This window comes from Petromyzon marinus, chromosome 69 (genome assembly GCF_048934315.1).
Source record: "Petromyzon marinus isolate PM22_M1 ecotype Great Lakes invasive population chromosome 69, UKy_Petmar_22M1.pri1.0, whole genome shotgun sequence".
NCBI classification, from domain to species: domain Eukaryota; kingdom Metazoa; phylum Chordata; class Hyperoartia; order Petromyzontiformes; family Petromyzontidae; genus Petromyzon; species Petromyzon marinus.
In genome coordinates this window covers 1,258,979-1,275,177 of record NC_133735.1, presented here as the reverse complement: position 1 = coordinate 1,275,177, position 16,199 = coordinate 1,258,979, and positions in this window count along the sequence as shown.

The window sequence follows — 16,199 nt, the reverse complement described above, 5'->3', positions numbered from 1 at the left end:
CCGTCCGCTCACCCAGCTACTTACCTACTCACCCACCTACCCAACCACCCATGACTCAATCACACACCTACCCACTCAATAAACTAAAACTGAACTATTTTTCATCGTACTAGCTAAGGTCCACAGAGATATATAGATCTTTTTCAAAAGCGACCTTGTTACAAATGACAGGAAAACAAAGTGGTTTATCACATATACAGTGAGGGAAAAAAGTATTTGATCCCCTGCTGATTTTGTACGTTTTCCCACTGACAAAAAAATGATCAGTCTATAATTTTAATGGTAGGTTTATTTGAACAGTGAGAGACAGAATAACAACAATGGGTGGCATGGTGAGTGGGTTCGTGTGTGAATGGCTCGTGGTTGAGTTTGTGGGTGGTTGAGTAAGTGGCTGGTTGAGTTAGTGAGTGGTTAAGTTAGTGGGTAGGTGTTTGAGTGGGTGAGAGAGTCCAAGAGCGTAGCGCCATGGTGACGAGATACTATCTCGCCTGGTATCCAGGAGCTTCTAGGTTCAATCCCTACCTTGTTGCGTCTCTATTTCCCTAAACATTTAGAAACATGCATTTAGAGGAGTTGGCTGCTATAAATGTATCCGTGATACGCCACATTGTTGAGCTATCATTTTTGGTAACGGTTGTTTTGAAAACGAGCTATATAGCTCAGTGTGCCTTACCTGGTAAAATAAACATCATTTAGATTTAGTTTAGTGTGTAGGTGAGTGGGAGGTGGGTGAGTGAAATAGTGGGTTAGAGATATAGTAGTAGGTGGCTTGCTGAGTGGGTGAGTGGCTCGGTGGTTGAGTTAGTGGGTGGTCGAGTTAGTGGGTGGTTGAGTTAGTGGGTGGTTGAGGTAGTGGATGGCTGAGTTAGTGGGTGGTTTAATTAATAGGTGATTTATTTTGTGAGTGGTTGAATTATTGGGTGGTTGACTAATGGGTGAGTGGGTGAATAATTCCGTGGTAATGGGTGAGTAGATGAGTGGGTGGGCGGTTGGGTGAGTGGGTGGGTTAGAAATTGAGTGGGTTGCATGGTAAGTGGATGTATAAGTGGGTGGGTAAGTAGGTGAGTGGCTGAGGGAGTGGGCAGCTGGTTGGGTGAGTGAGTGGGTTAGAAATTGAGTGGGTGGCAGGGTCAGTTAATGTGTAAGTACTGGGTGAGAAGGTGAGCGGCTCATTGAGTAAGTGAGTGGATGGGTGAGTAGGTGAGTGGATGGATGAGAGAGTGAGTGGGTGGGTGGGTGGGTGAAGAAGGGCCCATATATCTACTGAGAATTTCATCATCGACTGCGGCTGGGGTTGGCATCGTCCCCGACTCCTCCTGATGTCGAGGGTAAATGGGAGAGGTTTAGGACTGTGACTCATGCAGCTGCAATGGCTGCTTTGGGTACGCGGTCCAGACCTCCCCAGAGACCCTGGCTGACAGAGGAGGTGTTCAGGATATTTGAGAAAAGCGACAGGCCCACTGTCATCGGCTACAGAATCCCACGTCAGAGAATGAGGAGGCTTACCGTAACCTTCGCTCGGAGGTTCGGAGAGCCGTGAGGCGCTGCAAGGATGGATGGTGGTCGCGGGTTGCTGAGGAAATGGAGTCTGCCTCAGTGGCCCACGATCACAAATCTCTATTTAACTCCATCAAAAAAGTTACCTGCAGTGCCACACCTATTACCATCATTAGGGGAAAAAACGGTGATCCAATCTCCGACCCCCCGGTGAAACAGGTTTGCAGATTTGCTGAGCATTTCTGTGAGGTCCTGGGGGAGGGAAAATTCCTCAGCCAGGAAAACATCGTGGCACAAAGTGAGGATGACCCTGCTGAGGCTGCGGTGCCTCAAATATTGGAAGAAGTCACCGCCTGTGAGTGGCAGGCTGAAGTGCCATCTGTTGAGGAAGTACTGAAGGCAATCCGGAGTCTGAGACCAGGAAAGGCAACGGGCAAAGATGATCTCCCAAGCGAACTGCTGAGGGAGGGTGGCGTTGGTGCACAGACTGCCCTATATGACATCATAACAACAGTCAGGACCACTTGACGGGTTACGCAGGATTGGAAGGATGCCCTGGTCGTCCCCCTCTTTAAGAAGGGAGACCGCACAGACTGTGACAACTACAGGGGCATCTCACTCCTCAGTGTGCCGGGAAAGGTCCTGGCAAGGATTATTCAACATCGCCTTGCCAGGCACGCTGAGGAGAGGCTTGCGGAGCCCCAATGCGGTTTCAGGAAAGGGCGGTCCTGCACAGATGCCATATTTTCTGTCCGTCTGCTACAGCAGAGGTGTAGGGAATTCCAGCAAGACCTACATCTCTGCTTTATTGACCTGGTCAAGGCCTATGATACCATCAGTAGGCCTGGGCTATGGTTTGTTCTTCGTGCTTTTGGAGTACCTGACCCTTTGCTCACGATCATTAAGGACCTTCATGATGGTGAGTGGGCCCGGGTAAAACTACGTGGCCGGGAGTCCGAGCCATTCCCTGTATACCTTGGGGTGCGACAGGGATGTCCTCTGGCTCCCACATTATTTAACATCTATTTTGACCACGTAGTTCATGACGCCTTCAATAGCTGTACCGGGGGAATCTCCATATGGTACAGATATAATGGGAGGCTGATCGATGCCCGGGTGCAGTCAAGGGATGGCTCCCTATTGCTCAACCACGTTATGTATGCCGATTATTTGGTAATAGCTGCTCATTCAGAGGAGGAGTTGGAGATGCTGCTGCTGAGGCTGGAGCGTGCCTCTTAGCGATGGGGCCTTACCATCAGCCCCACCAAAACTAAGCTCCTACCTGGGTATTTTGTACCATGGGACACTCCAACCCCACAACTCCCAATCGGTGATGGGGCAGTTGTGGAGAGAGTGGAGAGTTTCCCATATCTGGGCAGTGTGCTCATGACTGGCTCCAGTTTAACAGCAGAGGTCTCACTCCGAATCAGTCGTGCGGCAATATATTTTCATCGGTTGCGTAACGCTGTGTGGAAGCTACCTGGTCTGTCACGCCACACGAAGCTTCGGGTCTTCTCGGCCACGGTCATTCCCTCCCTTCTCTACGCTTGCGAAACGTGGACCCCCCTAATGGAACATCTTCGCCGGTTAGAAACATTTAGACAGGCCTGCCTACGATCCATCCTGGGTTTAACCAGACTGGATTGTGTGAGGAGCTCACAAATCCTTGAAAGATCTGGGCAAGGTCCCATCGGTGAGCTCCTCCGTCAGGCAAGGCTGCGATGGCTGGGTCATGTAGCCCGCATGCCCAGCCACCACTGCCGAAACAGCTTTTGTTCGGCCGGATCGAGGGGGCTAAATGGGCGCCGCACGGGCTAGAGAAGAGATGGAGTGATGTGGTACAGGAGGACGTGGAGCTGAGTGGACTTGCCGATGACTGGTACCAGCGGTGTCAAAATCGGCCTCTGTGGAGGAGGCTCGTGAAGGACGCTACTGGGCAGTTCGAGGTAGTTGCCCTCCAACAACAACGGAGGGCAGAGGAGCGACGCTCACAACAACGAGCGGAGCGCCGGGTGGCTAGGGCACAGCAGGTTGGCACAGTAGGGGGCACAGGTGGTGCATCAGCCAGTCATCTCAGTCATCTCAGTCAGTCGACCCGTGGCACCTGGGTCTGCCCCGTGACCTCCTGCCAGCGGGCGTTCGACACTAAACGTGGCCTCGAGGTGCACATGGCCTGGCACAAGCGTCGTGGTGACGTCACCGCCACTTAGGGGCGAATGGCGGTTGTTATATATCTACTATAATCACCCAGGAATGTATGTCCTTAACGTTCGTGACGTCACTCCACATCGACCAGCCCCCCTCATTAATATTCATGAGAAGGTGACGTCCTCCAAATGGACACACCCCCACCCCTCATTCATAATCATGAGCGGGTGACGTCACTCCAGATGGAGTACTCCCCCCCTCACCAATAATCATGAACAAGTGACGTCACTCCACATCGAACAGCCCCCTTCAATAATCATGAACAGGTTACGTCCTCCACATGGACCCCCCCATCCCTCATTAGGAAGCATGAGCATTTCGATTTAAAGCTTTCGTGACTGCAGAGATTCATCTTCTTGGTTCTTTCGGTAAAGTCACGTAGAATGGAAATAAAATAACAAAAATAATAAATAAATAAATTCTCACGACGTTTCGGCCACATCACAAGTAGCCTTCCTCAGGTGAAGAAACAGAACTGTCGGGAAGACAGTGCTTCAGTGCCAGGCTTGGCAGCGTCTTTTAAGCTGGGTGGGAGAAGCAGAGCGCCTTGACAAAGGAGTTTACATATCAACAGTAGCTGTGTTAATGTGTTGGATTAGCAGGATGTTAAAGTCATAAAATTAGCATGTAACTGGGGGATTAGCATGATGTTAGTATGAGGGATTAGCACCACGGAGAGCGACGAGCTTTGTTCAGACTGACGAGTCCATCTATGTTCGGAACGGAGGAGGAGGAGGAGTTAATGTGTTGGATTACCAGGATGTTAAAGTCAGAAATTGGATTAGCAGGATGTTAAAGTCAGAAATTAGCATGAAACTGGGGGATTAGCATGCTAATTTCTGACTTTAACATCCATGCTAATCCCCCAGTTACATGCTATTTTCTGACTTTAACATTCTGCTAATCCAACACATTAACACAGCTACTGTTGATATGTAAACTCCTTTGTCAAGGTGCTCTGCTTCTCCCACCCAGCTTAAAAGACGCTGCCAAGCCTGGCAGTGTTCACTGAAGCGCTGTCTTCCTCCCGACAGTTCTGTTTCTTCACCTGAGGAAGGCTACTTGTGTTGTGGCCGAAACTTCGTGGGAATTTTTATTATTATTATTTTATTTCCATTCTACGTGACTTTACCGAAAGAACCAAGAAGAATCATGAGCATGTGACGTCACTCCACATGGAGCGCCCTCCCCCATAAATAATCATGAGCAGGTGACGTAACTATACATCAAACAACTCCCCTCATGAATATCACTGTGTAACAAAAAAATAGGTTCCTGGATAGTGTTATTTTCCAATTGCTTATGCCTCAAAAGTACAGAACATCTGTTTGTGCAATTTGTAAGGGCGCAGTGACACACGCATTAATGCAATGAATATCACGTCGTGGTCTGCTTTTTCGCTTGCAAATTTCAGATTTACTGCAATGCACCCGTCCTTGGACGGGCAAAAGGCGAGTCTAACAATGGTTCCCTCTCAGTAACATCTGGCAGTTCACCAGTTCAAGCGAGCCTGACTGCTGATGAGACACTGAGAGACGAAGCCTGTTTCAGGGTGCTGCTTGTGTTGAGTTAATGTTGATGATGAGATGCACTCTCAGAAGCTTGTGCGGCTGAGTAGCACCACTCGCATTGTGTGCGTGGGGAAGTGGCGATGTGGAGGCTGTACAGCTCGGTCATCTTGTTCCTTGAGCTGCAGCAGCAGCTGTAGTTATGCGTTTGTCCACTAGAGGGAATCAAGTGCCTTGTGGAGAACCTGCAGTGCCCCTACATCCTGTAGCCCTGACCCTATAGCCCTGAACTATAGCCCTGATCCTAACCTAATACTTTTGTTGTCCTTCCCCGGCACCTCCGATTAGCACGGTTGGCTATGTACGGTGCGAAAGAAATTAAGCCTTCAATAGCTGCCCCCATACATGAGTTATCATTTGTGGTCAAGTGGCTTCTGAAAAATAAGCTAATACCTCATTGGACTTTACCTGATAACATTTTTTAAAAATTGCTTAGTTTATTCTTTTTTTTGTGATTTGTTTACTTTTCCTATGCCTTGCACTCCGATCGTTTTTTTATTGTTTGTTGCTGTAACGTACAAAGCCGTCCCTACTGGACATCTCTGAAAAAAGCTGTATAGCTCATCGGATTCCTCCAGTATGATTACATATTCAGATTTTGATTCTTATATACATATCTGGGGCAGCTCATGTTGGTAGTGAGCCCCGATGAAGGCCAGCAAGGCGCTCGAAGGGGACGGAATGGTCAGAACAGTGTCTGGTCCTCAGACTCACCAGAGACACTCACCAGGGACAGACTCACCACATATCGACACACTCACTCACCCACCCACTCATCCACTCACTATATCTCCCACCCACCCACTCACCCACCCACCCACCCTCACCCACCCACCCTCACCCACCCACCAACCTACTCTCACCCGCTCACCCACCCACCCACTCTCACTCACCCACCCACTCACTCACACACACACTCACCAACTCACCCATTCACCCAATCACTCAATCATTCAAATACCACTTACCGACGTACTTATTCACCCACTCACTCAATTACCCACTCACCCACCCACTCAACTACTCACCCACCCACTCACTCACCCACCCACCCATTCACCCACCCACTCACCCAGCCACCCACTCACTCACCCACTCACTCACTCACCCATCCACCTACTAACTCACCCACCCGCTCACCCACCCACGCACCCACTCGCCCACCAATTAACTCATCCACCCACCCACCCAATCATCTCCCCACTCACCCACCACTCATTCACACACTAATTTACCAACTCACCCATCCAACCACTCAATTACCCACTCACACACAGACTCACGAACTCACCCATTCACCCAATCACTCATTCAAAAATCCACTCACCCACATACTCATTCACCCACTCGCTCAATTACCCACTGACCCACCCAAGCACCAAATAATGTATCCACCTCCCCATTCATGTAATTAGCCACTCAACCACTCATTCATTCAAACAAACTCACTGACCCGCCCACTCACTCATCCATCCACCTAATCATTCACCAACTCAATCACCCACTTACTCATTAACAGATTCACACATCCACCAATCTACACACTGACCCACTCATTCAATTACCCATCCACCCATTCAACCACCAACCATCCACTCACCCAGGCACCAACTCATCCAATTACGCATCCAATTACCCATCCACTCACCCACACATCCACACACCGATGCACTCATTCATCCACCACCTACCCACCCACTTACTCAATTTCCCACTCACCCAAGCAGTAATGTGATGGTGTATTATGTGCAGTCAATGGCAACCGCGCTGAGACCATTAATTCACCAGACTTGAGAACCTGCTTTAATCGTAGGTGAATGCCTGGATTCAACCCCATTTTAGTGCTCTGACCTCTGAGCCACTGGACCATCTCTAGACAATCAACACCCCCCCCCCCCCATGTTAAATACATATGCAGCCTGTTTAGTAAGCAGCATTATTGTAATACTTTGCCAAGGCAATTGGTAATGTGGAGCAGTCCTGCAATTGCTTTCTCATGCCTCTGCTGGCAGGAAGAAATTCCACAAGAGAGACCTCTAGAAAGGCGTTTGAACGATATTTTGGTCTATTCTTCCATACTCGTTAGATGATTTTGAAGAGGAAGGAGTATGCACACATTTACCCACCACACGCAACTTGCCACTCGATTTTGGTGTACCCAGTTGTACTGTTTGGCGGACAAAGGCAGGGGAACTTCAGATACTCGACCATTTGTTTCAACTGCTGTGCCAGAAGGTGGAACCAGCAACCTCTCTATTGCCAGTGAAGTTTACGAGCCATTGCATCACAGCAGCCCCCTCCAGTATGCAATGCTAAACGAGGGTCTCTCTCTCTGCGTGCACATCAGGGTAATATTTAATGAGGTGGTATGGACGTTTCGCTGCTTCGTGATGGATGTGATGGCAGTGGGAAAGTGGAGCAATGGAACAGCGGGGCATTAGGGTAGAGTGGCACCAAAGCAGTGGGGCAGCGGAGCAGAGGGGCAGTGAGGCAATGGGGCAGTGGGCAGAGGGGCAGCAGGACAGCGGAAGCAGCTTGGCAGAGGGGCAGTGGGGCAGTGAAGGGGTGGATGTGTCAGACGAATCGCCTGATGATCTTTTCCCGCCACTGCTTGTACACGTTCTGAAGAAGGGCCATTGCCTGAAACTTCTCTCATGACATAGTTGTCATTGTACCACCGCACACACAGCCGGGACACTGCACACGAGCCAAGGCACATTGAACCAACCCAGGCAGCGCTCACAAGCAATGCAAAGTTACATTGTTTCCTCATAGGTTTATGTCATAAAGTTTATAATAAAAACAACAATGATAATTATTACATAATGCATTGGATTGATCCTAACTCTTAACAGAGTTAGTCTGTTGGCAGCAGTCAGTGTCCAGTGCAGTCCTGGAATCTGCTGCTCAGTTTCCTTCCCCGGCTGCGGTCCCAGTGGCACCTCCATCACCTCAACTGTGCGGTCGACCGGCCGCAACCAAACAGCATCATGCTGCGGAAGAGCGCGCGGATCGCGTTCGCCACACGAGCCAGTCCCTTTCGTTCCTGCACTACCACCGCCTCCTGCCACTCTGTCTCCTGTCTCCTCCTCTGTCTCCTTCCCCGTCGCCTCCTCTGTCTCCTCCGTCTCCTCTTTCTCCGTCTTTTCGACCTCCTGCATCACCATCTCTTCCACCACCACCACCACCACCACCTTCTCCTTTTCCTCCTCCACAGCCATCTTCTCCTCCATCTCCTTGTCGTCCTCTTCGTCCCCCACCGCTATCTCCTCATTTGTCTTCTCCAACTCCCTCTCCACCTTCTCCATTTCCTCTTTCACCTCCTCCTTCACTTCCTCTTTCATCTTCTTCTCCACAACCTCTCTCTCCTCTTCAACGGCCTGCGAGGATTGCTGCGCTGGCTCCGCTCTGTGAAGAGACGCGCATGACACCGCTCAACCTTCCTGCTATGGCAGACATCGCAGTCGTCTCCTCATAATCTGTAGGTGGACTGTGTGGCGGATTAATTAGAATTTAATAACCACACAAAACATCACAATCAGTGAGTACGCTTGGCATTGCAGCGGTCATTCTCTCAATGCAAGGTTAGCACGAAGAAAGGTGCTGCTGAATCTAACACAGACTGCTGTAGTTTCACAGTAGTGGCTGCCATTGCTGTGTAAATCCAATCGAATTACTTGCAGTGACATTTATATATGTGTATTATAATTGATCCCTGGCACACAATGGCATACTCATTTCCAATGACATCAGGGGAGATTTTTAACGTCTGCTACGAAGGAGAGGGTGTGCGTGTCTTTGTGGTTTACGCAGCAGCAGTAATACCCAGGGCAGGACGCCAGAGCTGAACTGTAAGCAGTGAGTGATGAACCCGCTATCGCTGGCCCGCTTCACGCATGCACGATTGTGGAAAAAATATCTATGGTGATTCGTGGTCGACTAAGTTGCCCCCTTTGACTTTGATGGCATCTCAGAGCGCTTTACACGTGATGAGCCACTCACATCTTGCATTTCTCGTCTCAATGCATTTGAAAGGGGGCACCCCCCTCCTCCCAATGGCAGCTGTCCTTGTGCAGTAAAAATACACTTGGTAGTTGGCCAGGAAACGGGCATTAGTCTGGCAACAACATAGTGGATGTAGGGTTACATGGTGAATGTATTACCGCATTGTTACATGGTCTCACCCAGAAACCAATTATGGAGAACAATTCTATCGCCGAATGTACATGTGGGGTTTGCATTGTCTGTGTGATTGTGTGGGTGGCAGAGCTGGAACATCTTTGCCTCATAACTAGAGGGATCTGTGTTCGATTCCCAACTTGGGCCACTTTCTCTGTGTGGAGTTTGTTCTCTCCCCCTCTTCTGGGTGGGCTCTGCAGCTTTCTCCCCATAACTGAACCCACATAAGCAATGCAAATCACTCAATTGGGATCGCAAACAACAGCAATTTTGTTCCCGACTACTAACAAAACTTGGAAGGACCCTGCTGAAAAAAGGTCTTGAGACTCAGTGATGCTTATCCTGCGTAAACAATAATAATAAATACACACAGGACACACGCAGAGTTGCTTACCCTGGCTCAGCGGCTCCTTCTCTAAAGACATCTTCTCCAATGTGCAGTGTGATTGGGCCCTGCACACGAGTGGTAGTGGTGGTGGTAGCGGTAGCGGAGGAGGTGGCGGCGGTGCTGGCGGTGGTGCTGGTGGTGGTGATGGTGATGGTGGCGGTGTTGGTGGTGCTGGTGGTGGTGCTGGTGGTGGTGCTGGTGGCGGTGTTGGTGGTGCTGGTGGTGGTTCTGGTGGTGGTGCTGGTGGTGGTGCTGGTGGTGGTGCTGGCGGTGGTGCTGGTGGTGCTTGCGGTGGTGATGGTGGTGCTGGTGGTGGTGCTGGTGGTGGTGCTGGTGGTGGTGCTGGTGGTAGTGCTGGCGGTGGTGCTGGTGGTGGTGCTGGTGGTGGTGCTGGTGGTAGTGCTGGCGGTGGTGCTGGTGGTGGTGCTGGTGGTGGTGCTGGTGGTGGTGCTGGCGGTGGTGCTGGTGGCCGTGGTCCGGAGGCAGTGGTGCTTCAATTTGGTGATGCGCTTCTCCTCCTCGAGAGGCTTCACTTCCATGAAATGCTTTAACTCATCGAGGTGCTTCTCCATGAGGTGGTTCACATCTTTGAGGCGCTTTTCCACTAAGCGCTTCACTTCCTCGAGCCGCTGCTCTGCAAGCCGCTTCTCCTCTGCAAGCCGCTTCTCCTCTGCAAGGTGCTTCTCCTCTGCAAGCCACTTCTCCTCTGCAAGGTGCTTCTCCTCTGCAAGGTGCTTCTCCTCTGCAAGCCGCTTCTCCTCTGCAAGGTGCTTCTCCTCTGCAAGGTGCTTCTCTTCCTCGAGACGCTTCACCTCGCCGAGGTTCTTCACCTCCGGAATGCTCCTCTGGTTCTTGGGGCGCCTACACTTGAGCTGCTTCTATTCGTACATATGCGCAACGATAAGCACAGGAACATTCAGACATGCCCACACATGCACAAAATCATACCCACACGCACGCAAACATGCATTTCCACCCATACACTAATGCATACTCACACACCTATGCATGGACGCAAACATGCATATTGACTCATCCAAATATGCTGAGCACACAACAACAACAACCGCCATTCGCCACTAAGTGGCAGTGACGTCACCACGACGCTTGTGCCAGGCTATGTGCACCCTGAGGCCACGTGAAGTGTCGAACGCCCACTGGCAGGAGGTCACGGGGCAGACCCAGGTGCCACGGGTCGACTGACTGAGATGACTGGCTGATGCACCACCTGTGCCCCCTACTGTGCCAACCTGCTGTGCTTTAGCCACCCGGCGCTCCGCTCGTTGTTCTGAGCGTCGCTCCTCCGCCCTCCGTTGTTGTTGGAGGGCGACTCCCTCGAACTGCCCAGTAGCATCCTTCACAAGCCTCCTCCACAGAGGCCGATCTTGACACCGCTGGTACCAGTCATCGGCAAGTCCACTCAGCTCCACGTCCTCCTGTACCACATCACTCCATCTCTTCTCTAGCCCATGCCGCGCCCGCTTAGCCCCCTCAATCCGGCCGAACAAAAGCTGTTTCGGCATGCGGTGGCTGGGCATGCGGGCTACATGACCCAGCCATCGCAGCCTTGCCCACCGGAGGAGCTCACCGATGGGACCTTGCCCAGATCTTTCAAGGATTTGTGAGCTCCTCACACAATCCAGTCTGGTTAAACCCAGGATGGATCGTAGGCAGGCCAGCCTAAATGTTTCTAACCGGCGAAGATGTTCCATTAGGGGGGTCCACGTTTCGCAAGTATAGAGAAGGGAGGGAATGACCGTGGCCGAGAAGACCTGAAGCTTAGTGCAGAGCGACAGACCAGGTAGCTTCCACACAGCATTACGCAACCGATGAAAAGATATTGCCGCTCGACTGATTCGGAGTGAGACCTCTGCTGTTAAACTGGAGCCAGTCATAAGCACACTGCCCAGGTATGGTAAACTCTCCACTCTCTCCACAACTGCCCCATCACCGATTGGGAGTTGTGGGGGTGGAGTGTCCGATGGTACAAAATACCCAGGCAGGTGCTTAGTTTTGGTGGGGCTGATGGTAAGGCCCCACCTCTTAGTGGCACGCTCCAGTTTCAGCAGCAAAGTCTCCAACTCCTCCTCTGACTGAGCAGCTATTACCAAATCATCAACATACATAACGTGGTTGAGCAATAGGGAGCCATCCCTTGACCGCACCCGGGCATCGATCAGCCTCCCATTATATCTGTACCATATAGAGATTCCCCTGGTACAGCTATTGAAGGCTTCACTCACTACGTGGTCAATATAGATGTTAAATAATGTGGGAGCCAGAGGACATCCCTGTCGCACCCCAAGGTGTACAGGGAATGGCTCTGACTCCCGGCCACGTAGTTTTACCCGGGCCCGCTCACCATCATGAAGGTCCTTAATGATCGTGAGCAGAGGGTCAGGTGCTCCAAAAGCACGAAGAACGACCCAGAGCCCAGCCCTACTGATGGTATCATAGGCCTTGACCAGGTCACTAAAGCAGAGATGTAGGTCTTGTTGGAATTCCCTACACCTCTGCTGTAGCAGACGGACAGAAAATATGGCATCTGTGCAGGACCGCCCTTTCCTGAAACAGCATTGGGGCTCCGCAAGCCTCTCCTTAGCGTGCCTGGCAAGGCGATGCTGAATAATCCTTGCCAGGACCTTTCCCGGCACACTGAGGAGTGAGATGCCCCTGTAGTTGTTACAGTCTGTGCGGTCCCCCTTCTTAAGGAGGGGAACCACCAGGGCATCCTTCCAATCCTGCGGAACCCATCCAGTGGTCCAGACCGTTGTTATAATGTCATATAAGGCAGTCTGTGCACAAACGCCACCCTCCCTCAGGATTTCGCTTGGGAGGTCATCTCTGCCCGCTGCCTTTCCTGGTCTCAGACTCCGGATCGCCTTCAGTACTTCCTCAACAGATGGCACCTCAGCCAGCCACTCACAGGGAGTTACTTTTTCCAATATTTGAGGCACCGCAGCCTCAGCAGAGTCATCCTCACTTTGTGCCACGATGTTTTCCTGACTGAGGGATTTTCCCTCCCCCAGGACCTCACAGAAATGCTCAGCAAATCTGCAAACCTGTTCCTGGGGGTCGGAGATTGGATCACCGTTTTTTCCCCTAATGATGATAATAGGTGTGGTGCTGCAGGTTACTTTTTTGATGGAGTTAAATAGAGATTTGTGATCACGGGCCACTGAGGCAGACTCCATTTCCTCAGCAACCCACGACCACCACCCATCCTTGCAGCGCCTCCCGGCTCTCCAAACCTCCAAGCGAAGGCTACGGTAAGCCTCCTCATTCTCTGACGTGGGATTCTGTAGCCGATGACAGTGGGCCTGTCACTTTTTCTCAACCATCCTGAACACCTCCTCTGTCAGCCAGGGTCTCTGGGGAGATCTGGACTGCGTACCCAAAGCAGCCATTGCAGCTGCATGAGTCACAGTCCTAAACCTCGCCCATTTACCCTCGACATCAGGAGAAGTCGGGGACGATGCCAATCCCAGCCGCAAGCGATGATAAAATTCTCGCTTGCAACTTTCATCAGATAACTGAGACCAGGCCACTTTAGGTCGGAATGGGGTCCTGGGTGTACACCCACCACCGGAGTGGAAGAATGGCAGGCGCATCTTACAGATGACTAGTCGATGGTCAGAGGGCAGATCAGCTCCACAGTAGGTCCTGGTGTCAAGGACATGGGCTCGCATCCGCTGGTCCATCACTATGTAGTCCAGCAGATGTTCTTGCTTGGACCCGGCATGCATCCATGATGTTGTGTGGATGCGCCGATGCCGGAACAGCATGTTGGTAATTACAAGCCCATGGGCTGCACAAAAATCTAGCAGCCTCCTACCGTTGTTATTGAGCTGATCTGGCCCATGCCCTCCAATCACTCCAGACCAGGTGCCAGTATCATGACCAAATCGGGCATTGAAGTCACCCAACATGATGACTCTATCCCGAGGGGCCACTTAAGCCAGCACCTGTGACAGGAGGTCATAGAAGGCATCTGACTCATCGGCTTTGCCTGCATCCCTCCATGGATGTTCATCTTCGGTGGGGGCATAAGTAACCACGACCACCATTCCTCGCCTCCGGTTGATGGGAAGGCGAGCCCAAAGTAGCCTGGGGCGTACAGCTTCCCACACCTCACCGCCACGCTCCCACGCCCCCTTCATTCTTTTGTTCAAAAGAAGAGCCACACCCTGTTGTTTGGCAGTCTACTGCCCCGAGTAGAGGACTGTCCACCCCTCATGGTGGCAGGAGCCAGAGCCGGTCCACCGGACCTCCTGAATGCCGCAGAGATCCAGGCGGTACCGGTCCAGCTCCCGACAGAGGAGTGGCAGCCTCTCCTCCGCAGTGAGCGTTCGAACATTCCACGTGGCCACCCGTAGTGGCTTTTTGTTGTTTCTGGAAGAGCCCCGAGGGTAGATATTCAATCTCCTGGCTCCGCCAATTGGGGTTTGGCCAGGAGACGTCATAGACGCCTGGCCCCCCGGGGCCTCCGGCACAAGCTTATTAGTTACATATTTCAGTTTAACTCGTGGTTTCGTGGTAATTAAGTGAAGGTGGAGGGGTTGCCAGCCCCTCGCATCCGTCCAGAGCCCCCGTTTAGCCCCTGTGGTGGACACATATGCCATGAGGGGAGGAGCCAATCAAAATTGGATCTCCCCCCACAGCACTGTCCACGACAGTTGCCCGTCCGGCACCGCGAGGAGGTAGGGGGTTGTTTTGCTGAGCACACACATACATATACACAATCACCCGATGTTAAAACAAACCTTTACCAATCAGTACTTTTGAAAACAGCATTAGTGTAGCCCTTACCCCTAATTCACCTAAACCCTACAAACTAATGATACATGTTACACCCTCATATATTCCCACAGACACCTATCGACCCCACAGACCTCATGAACCCAATTAAAGCCTTGATCAACTGCGATAATTTAATGGCGATTGTTATCAACATTCATCACGGGCAATAGGTGCCACAGAATGTTCCATTGTAAGGATCTAGCTGCCCATAATCTGGAAAAATCTAACAGCAGCGCTCATCGTGGACAACTGGAATAGCACCTTCCAATGAGCTCACAGACTGAGGTCGCGTCACTGCCTGAAAAAAAGGCCAATTTATGTGCATGCACGAGTGGGATATGGCGTGACATGGTGGCAAGATGGGGTGATGTCGGGAGATGATGTGGTGGTATTTAGATGTGATGTGTTGGACTGTTATGAAGAGATGGTGTCATGTGATGGTGTAGACACATGGTGAGGTTCTATGATGGGTTATTGACTGGATGGTGGTATGATGGGAAAGGTGGTGTGGAGAGATGGTTTGGTGATGTGATGTGTAGTTATGTTGTAGTTTGATCGTGTGGTGGCATGGTTTGCTATCGTGTAGAGACGGTGTCTTTGACCATCACCGACCACATACACACCTTTTGGTCGCCATTGTTGTCACTTTGGTTTGGGAAAGGGTCAACTCTGTCCATAATGTCCCCCCACGTGGTCGTTTGGAGCTGCGACTTCCGGGCTACGGAGCACAGACATTTCATTCAAAGGATGAGTAATGGATTAGAGAACGAAGCACATGGAGATTTCAAAGAACTCATTCTGAGATCCCTCTAGTTACCTCTTATCACACTACAGGCCCTGCTATTGAGAAATATTCATCACATGGCATTAACACTTTACATGTCATATTTTTGTGAGCATGTTGAGATCATTCATTCCATAAACTTGAGACCCTAGTTTAATTATAGGTTGCTGAAACCCAGGGCTTAACCAACGTTCTCTGCCATGCTGGATCAGTGTCTAATCCCTTACCCACCAAGCCAGTTCTGCTGAATGTCATTATTATGGAGTTCTCCTCTGCATTTCGTAGTAATTTGTGAAAAGTAAGTTTATAGCTCATCAGAATCCTTCAGAATATACAAATATTCTGATTCTAACAAACTATTTTATGTAGGTATATGTAACTTACTCTCATAGTGCTCCAAGATATCAGCCCACTTAAGTTGTTTGTCCATGTTGTCGGTGTTGTGTCTGTTTGATGGTGGTGGCCTAGAGGGGTTAGAACAAGGATCAAATTTATTAATTCAACTAATCACTCATCCTCTCAATTATTACCATTTCCACTCACATTACCAGTTCACTCACTCTTGTGCATGTTGATTTACAAGCCCCTTCATTTACTTGCTTACTGCCAACTCACTCACTTGTGCACCCGCTCGCTCACTCATTCACTCACCCACTCACACATGTTTATTCCAATCCACTATTCCATTGAACATAATCGTCAGACTTAATCACGTTCATGTAGAACCCATTTGTATTAATCCACTGGTTGATAAAGGCCTCCCAATGCCTCATGG